Below are 8035 nucleotides of genomic sequence, written 5' to 3' on the forward strand. Positions count from 1 at the left end.
GACTCTATGCTATTTTTTTTTTTATTTTGTCCATGTCTTAATAAGCCAGATTCTATTGCCGACCGTTAAAAGGGAGAGAAGCCAATTTCGTGGACGCAGGAATATCTCTGAAACACATAATTTTGGCATAGTGTATAATACCATTTTATGGTATTAAAGCCACCGTTGTATAGTGTAAGCGTGTGGTCCTTTTGAGTTTTTTTTTTTTTTTTTTGTGAATCTTGTAATCTTCCTGCTGGTTATCTTGTTGCTACTCTGCTACACTCATGGTGATCTGCTGATATAGCATGTTCTTTGCGCTGATTCCTCAATAGATCCTGTATGGTGTTTATTGATTGCCTTGTTACTGCTCTGTTCTGCTATGTTTGTTGTGTTCGAGTATTGCTCTCGTTCGGTCTTCTCTGCTCATGGCTGGAAACAGCATTATAAACTCCAACAATGAAGGCCAAATTAACCTTGATTTCATTTCTTGGTCAAAAAGCAAGACCTACTTCTGTTAGGTTGGCTTATCTCCTCTCTCTTTGGACCTGTTCACAACCAAGTAGTTAGCCTCACTACCTTTCAGGAAGTTTGGAAGGCCCTCAAAGATCCATATGCGGCCCATTCTAGATCTAGAATCAGTCAACTAAAGGGGCAGTTACAGACCTTCACCTGAATTCTCATGTTCCTGCTCTGATTGGTGTTGTGAACTGCGACTTTCTGAGGCAGATTATGGTGCAGCTGTTTTTCCTGCTGAGATTGTTTTAGCTCGACATATCTCAGTCGTATATGATTGGGTCTAGCCGAATTAAGGCTGATCTTCTGCAATAAAGTTGTACGAGTTCCAGGAAATGTGACTTATTACATTGTTTTATCTAATATCCACAATCCAATGCCTGTACTTTTTTTTTTTTTACATATCACCCATTTGTGGTTTTATGCTTTCACTTGGAGCACCTGCGTTGATCCCATTATCGTGAATACTACCCATCTTAGTATTTTGTCTTTAGCTACCCTAAGTCATTAGCTTATATCAATTTGAATGAATGTCTAAAATTGAGATGGTTACAAGGGAAATTGATTGACCCTCTTGATAAAGAGTAGGATGTAACGAACCATTTTTTTTTTTGGCAGTAGTACAGTCATGATAATGTGCCACGTTCATGGATGGATGTTTTAATATCCATTCGTGATTTATGGACAATCTTTTGCAAGCTTGGTTATTGATACATAGAGAAGTTTCATACCCAATTCTATTGCAAAATATGTTGTAATTTAGTAACTACGGCTGTGTAAAATCACCTACAGAAACTCTGTATACCCATATTTTCTGATTTTACCCATTTTATAGAATTTTCATTAATGCATATATTTTCTCATTATATATCTATATATATATGTATATCTAGGTATATCTACCTATATGTATACGTATATATATATATATATATATATATATATATATATATATCACTTCATGAGCATTGGTTATCACATATATTTTTCTTTTCTTTTACTTTTTGTAAATATATCGTCATTATCATATATCATTCATCATAAATTCAAGTGTTTCTACATTTACATGTATATCTTCGTTGTATATAGTATATATACCCATTTTCTTGGTTGTCTTGTACTAATGCTCATTTTTGCAGGAAAATCTAGAAGATGTTGATTCCTTGGCTTCATTTCATTTTTTTTTTTTTATGTTAGCAATGTAACAATCCAATGTAAACCTTGGAATAAGATTTACTTTTACTGCTTAGATTAGGCCGCATCTCATATAGTTTGATTTCAGTAATATCCTGATAATATGATGCATATATCTCAATTTTTCAAAATTCACCGTGGATAAACACAAATGGCACGTGCACCAACTCTTAGAGAGTTGATGAACTCGGTGGAGTCCATATTTATGGCCCTAGTCGGAATATGGACGAGACCCAGATCCATCATCTTTCTACCAGTCACATTGAGCCTACACTCTTAGGCTATCTTGAAAATGCACCTCATATTTCCAATGTTTTCAAAATATTGAGAATTAACTCAAATAAACCCTGAATATATTCATGCCACAGTCAGAATATGTGAAGGATTTACTTTGGCTTAATCCACATTTTTCCTACAAATTTTTCAGAAATCTTTTCAAAGTGCATTCATTCATTTAAATCATCTGCATCATCTGTGTTTCTCCTGATTTTCTCAAGAAATTTTCACTTTATGGAATCGATTTCTCAAGAAACTATGATGATATTCGGAGTTGGATTTCCCAAATCAAAGTTTTCTTGTGATTTTCCTTAAAAAATTATTTTCTTAAGATCCATTTTCAAAGGGAATTTTCATCTTTCTCAAGAATAAAAAGCTGATTTTCAGATATTTTAAAGATAAAATTCTCAGAATTTCAATTTCCTAAGTTCTAAATTTCCTTCTCCAATGAATTTTCCTATAAATTTTCTATCCTTTTCTTAAGAAAAGTTCTCAAAGTCCGAGTTATCCCGACAAGTGCTTTCCTTTTCAAATATTCATCTTTTCTCAAGAATTCCTTCAATTTTCCTGAGATTCTCCTTTCTTCATGATTTTTCGAAATCTTTATAAACTTTCTCAAGATTTCCTCGAGACTTTCATTTCTTCATAGTTTTCTAAGTCTTTATAAATTTTCTCAAGATTTTCCCAAGACTCTCATTCCTTCATTGTTCTCCAAATCTTTATAAACTTTCTCGAGATTTCAAACCTTCTTCGTCTGAGTTTCCTGAGAGATTGATTTCCATCTTTTTCCTGAGAAATGTTTTTCAACTCCAAATGTTTTCTAAGCATACATCATATCTTCCAATTTACATTTTCCAAAAATCTCATAGCACATGCCTGAATTCTCTGTGCATTTAGGATAGAACACGATTTCGGTAATTTCACTAAGTCAAGCACAATTTTGGTCCTTGGTTCGATTACCCCTGTTAATGGCGGCAGGAACGGTCGGACCTCGTACCGACAGGTCGAGCCCCATCCCATGGATTTTCCCACAATTTTCAAAACGGAGGCGAGTATTCAAAATAATTTCCAAAATCCGGTCAAGTTTGAATCGCGAAAGCATTTCCCTCTCTCTTCTGCAAGGAAGGAAAGACGGGAAAAATTTTGCGACGAAAACAATGGGATATTACCAGAAATCACCTTCGACACATATGTGTGTCATACTGCGTAAGGAAAACCCTCACATCTTGGTTTATGTTCGACAGACTAAGTAAAGTAAGCAGATAAACATTATTGTTAATCTATGTACTTAGAGACTACATTGTTTTAGAATCACAATACGGTGTAGTATTGTTGTATCGGGTCCGCTGGCGCGGCAGCCTACACCGTGGAAAAGCCAATGTTATTCCCATAAGATGGGATTTTGGTAAAACCCAGTTTCAACACTTGAGAATGCGAATGTAATTTCCATACGTATGGGAATATTGTTAAATTCAATCGCAACACTGAAGTATGTAAAATCATAAGTTCTCTACGAGAATAATTTCTTGTTTTGCAAAGTGCCAATGTTAATAATGAAGAGACAGCTTCTTGAATGATAGAAATTAATAAAATGTCATATGCATGAGAATGTATATTTGCTTGGACATTTACTTGTCTCTCAGAAATAATTTATACAATGCCTCTGTTATTTATATTTGTGCAAAAGTTAGTAAACATGTGGTACTTTTACACTTTGCACGTGGCACATCCTGACACTGACACTGAGTAGTGGGTACCTCGGTTGGTACATTGCTGAGGCATTGATAAGCGCACAAGGTGCACTTCATGAAATGAAAAGACTGAAATTTGAACACCATAGGGTATGAATGAAAATGACTTGGTTTGGGCTCAGTTAGAGTCCTTGGGCAATGACCCTTTTGTTGTGAATGGACTCTTATGTGAATATACCCTGAATTAGAAAAGAAATAATACGGTGTTGTGACTGCTTTCACGAGCAGAGTGCTCTGTTGGCCGCGTGAGGCTGAGCAAGTGAATGGGCAGGCCAAGTTCTCATTTTGCATACCCCGCGGGGACCACGAGGCAAATTCCTCGTTGAGAGGTATGACTGAACATGAGCCTAAGAAAGGTAAACCTGCTTCGCCCCATTCACAAAACGGTTCACCTTAGAGAGGGTGGATGGTACAACTCTGAGTGACTTGTCGTTACTACGACACGTGTTTTTGACAGTAGTTGTAGCGTCCTTTGGCCTCCAGTCACTCAGAGTCAGGGAGGTCGATGTTACCTTTTTAGGACCTCACTACTGCAGTAGTATGGATTGCAATCCTTGCCTATGCAAGTGTTTTCTTCCGGCTGTGTGCTGCTCGCATGAGGTTGACTCGGTCTGTAGCTTCCCCAGTTACCACACTAGAACTTGAATAACATACGTCGGGTGTATGTCTCACAGAATGCGAGGTTCCTTCGCGTACCCGAAGGAGTAATCAGAAGAACTTAAAGACTAACCAATCAGCTGACTTACTGTAGTTGCTACTTTACTTGTTCAATAGTTTTCCCTTCAGTTACTGTACTTTTTCAGTTGTTACTTTAGTCACTTGCTTGTTCCAGCTCTTGTTAGAGTCAATTACTGCTTTAGTTGCTTGTTCTACTGTTATTTCAGCTTTGTCGACTAGTACTTGTCACTTTCTCACTTACTTGACACAGACACAGACACTTGTTAGTTCTTGTTTATGATTCCTTGCCAGAATTGATATATATATATATATATATATATATATATATATATATATATATATTTGTGCTTGTTTCTTCACTACCTCGCAAGAGGTCCGACCCCGTTTTATGGGGATGTAGGTGACAAACAGGTGCAGTGCTGATGCAACGATACATGGTAGAGGCTTGGGGGACCACACTTGCTCTGCAGATCCTGTCCCTTGTGGTTTTGGGTTTTGGGTTTTGGGATTTTGGTTGGTATATATTCCCTGTTTTGAGACTTGTACTCTTATTTTGTAAACTTTAAACTGTTGGGTTGTATACCCTTTTTACGTGGGAGTTGTACCTTTGCTTACACTATTGTTTACTTGTTGCACTCACCTGTTGCCGTTCAGGCTCTCGGCTTTGTTGTTTTCCTCACACTTTGCTTTCCGTTGTTTTCTAGTTAAACCCTTTCAAAAAAAAAAATCACAAAAAATTCTATGTTTTTCCAAAGTCGGGGTTTGGGGTGCCACAAAAATGGGGAATCATGAGACTAAAGGGAGGAGGGGCGAGTTCCAAGGGTCCATTTTGTAAACTCCAATCCACCAACCATTCCTATTCTCTTCATTAACCTTCAACTTTTGTAACCCCCACCAGCCCACCATCCGAATTCCATGGTTTTTTTCTCATTAACTATTTGGTTGGGCTTCCCATTTGGGAAAACTCCCAACCCTCTTTCCTTTTGCGCCACCCCTTCCTCATTTAAGTCTTCTTAAATGGGAAGGTGAAACACCCCTTTTTTTTTAAATTCCATAAAAAAATATTTCTACTCTACCTTTTTGCAAAAATACTCTTTATTGTTGGCACCCCCTAGATTCGAACTAAGGTCTCCACCCTAAGGGGTAACGAGCCCCACCAGTGCACCAGGATGTGTTTCGTTGCGGTATCTTGCAACACTAATGTATTTATCTTCATAAAGGCGGAATGACCCTATTACACAAAAATGTTTTTCCTAATATAAAACGTTATGTCCCCCAAGGTGTTTGAACCCGTGACCTCTACCCTGTGAGTTCATTGTCCTGACCAATGCACCCACTCCTCTTTAGTTGCACTGGCTTGCAACTAAAACCCTTTAATCCTTTTTTGATGAATTTTACATAAATAGCATTTTTTTTTACAACACTTCTGGCGTACGAGGAAATTCGAACCACGTTCTCTTCCTGCATAGGCAACCAACCTCACCAGTGCGCCAACTCTTACATGGTTGCACTTCTTTGCGACTAAAACTACTTCAATGATGAGCGATGTTCGAAATCGCGTAAGACATACAAAGTGGCGTGAGTACTGTTTATGAGGAATCAAGTTCTGAGAATCATAAATCAAATTCATAATATATATGACTAGTAAATTTTCGAATTTGGGACCCAAACAAGGGAAAAAACTTGTTATTTCATGTGAGTGATTGGAAAGCCTATATCAATAGGATATGGGTCATAACGATGCGATTTTTGCAAGAGATGAAAATTTAAGATGTGCTTTGCGAATTTAGCTATAATAGAAAATTTAGAATTGGATTTTACGTGGGTTTTGACTCCATCTAGGTTCTGAATCCATATATTGTATTCAAATCAAAATATTGGATCCATTTGATCCATTTGGGTCGACTCTACATCCATTTACCGTATCCATTTCCAAGAATTATAATATTTATTTATTTTGATAATTGTTGAAATTTTGCAGGTTTTACAATATATATGCATGATTGAATCACTATGAAATTTTGTTGAGAACTGTAGAACACATATATGCATTATTGAATCACTATGATTCTTTTTTTGACAACCTTTGTAAGATCTACGATTCTAATTTTGATGTATATTGTGTAATTATATGGAATCGATGAATTTTTATGTTTTGACAATTTTCTAATGATTTGCTTAGTTGAGAATCGGGTAAATCGCGTAATTTTATTGCAAAGAGCGATTTTGGGGAATCTAGAATGAATCTACCTCCGAAACTTTTAGGGTGAGTTTGGAGTAGGGTTGTGGTGATACACCCCGAAAATGAGACCCGAGTGACGAAAAAACCTTGTCAGTGCATGCGAATCACGAGTCTTGACCTAATTTTAGACCCAAAACTTAGAACGCTCAATTTTAGCAAACAAGAGGTGATTTCCTTAGGGGGCATTGACCATTCTACGTTAATTGCGGTTATGGAGAGAATAGAATGAGTTGTTGGAATTAAATTAGCATTTTAATGTGTTGAATAAGCATTCTTTAAAGAAGTACACTATATGCGATTTTGGATTTGGATCCGAGGCTACTAGGAGATCCAAAACCCTGGGACGACCCTACAGTGGACGTCCATGTCCTTGGTTGACCAGCTGGTCAAGGGCTTACCCGCTGGATGGTATTTTTTGAAATAATCTTGCATGGCTTTAAAGAATAGGCCTTCATTGGCCATGTGTCTTTCCAACACCCTCATGATGAAGCCTAGGCTCCATCATTGTAAACACCCCAAATTTTCACCCTCATCCAGTACTTACATTTCATGTGTCATTGCATATCATTGCATGCATTTGGCATACCATTTCATTGCATCGCATAACATTGCATGTCATTACATCTCATTTTCGAGATCCAACACTCCTATTTCAAAACATTCAATCCAGATTTGAATTTTAAAGCTTTATTTCAAAATCAATTTCAAAACCTGGGTTTTTATTCAATACTCTGTCATTTTCCAACCCCAGGACTTTATATTTCGAAATATTTTCTCAAGGAAACAATCTGGATTCATTTCAAATTCACATTTTAATCGATTTCAATTCACAGATGAGACCCATTGAGGTGGTGTCGCTTCTGAATTCCTCTATTCATCAAATTTCTCAAATTTTTGAAAGTTTCAGTCCGATCAGAACTCTGTCTCAGAGTCCTAATCCGGTCAGGAGTCTGGTTTTTAAGTCTGTTTTACTTCCATTTTCAGTCTTTTTCGATTATTTTCAAAATTTAGGTCATTTTACATAGTCCAGTTAGTTCAGGACTTTATTTTAGAGTTCGGTCGAGTTAGGAGTCTAACCCTGACTGTGTTTTCTGACTTATTTCATCATTTCTTGATAAAATCTTTTGAAAATTCTTTCATTTGGCTTTTAAAATCTAAAATCTCAGAGTCCTAAGAGTTCAGGACTCTAACCCGGAGTTCCAGTTCGCTTGAGACCCTATTTTCAAAGATCTTGAATTTTGAATGTCGATTTTAACCCTTTTTCAAAGCCATTTTCAGTGTTTATTTCAAAATTTTCAAAATTAGATGTGGGCCCACTCAGTTGGCGCCACATCTAGAAGAGTTTTAACCCCGTTGGAACTCTATGCCATTTCAAAACTTTTAATTTCAAGTTTGCTTT

The sequence above is a fragment of the Nuphar pumila genome, chromosome 11 (genome assembly GCF_984573655.1).
Source record: "Nuphar pumila chromosome 11, dmNupPumi1.hap1.1, whole genome shotgun sequence".
NCBI lineage: Eukaryota > Viridiplantae > Streptophyta > Magnoliopsida > Nymphaeales > Nymphaeaceae > Nuphar > Nuphar pumila.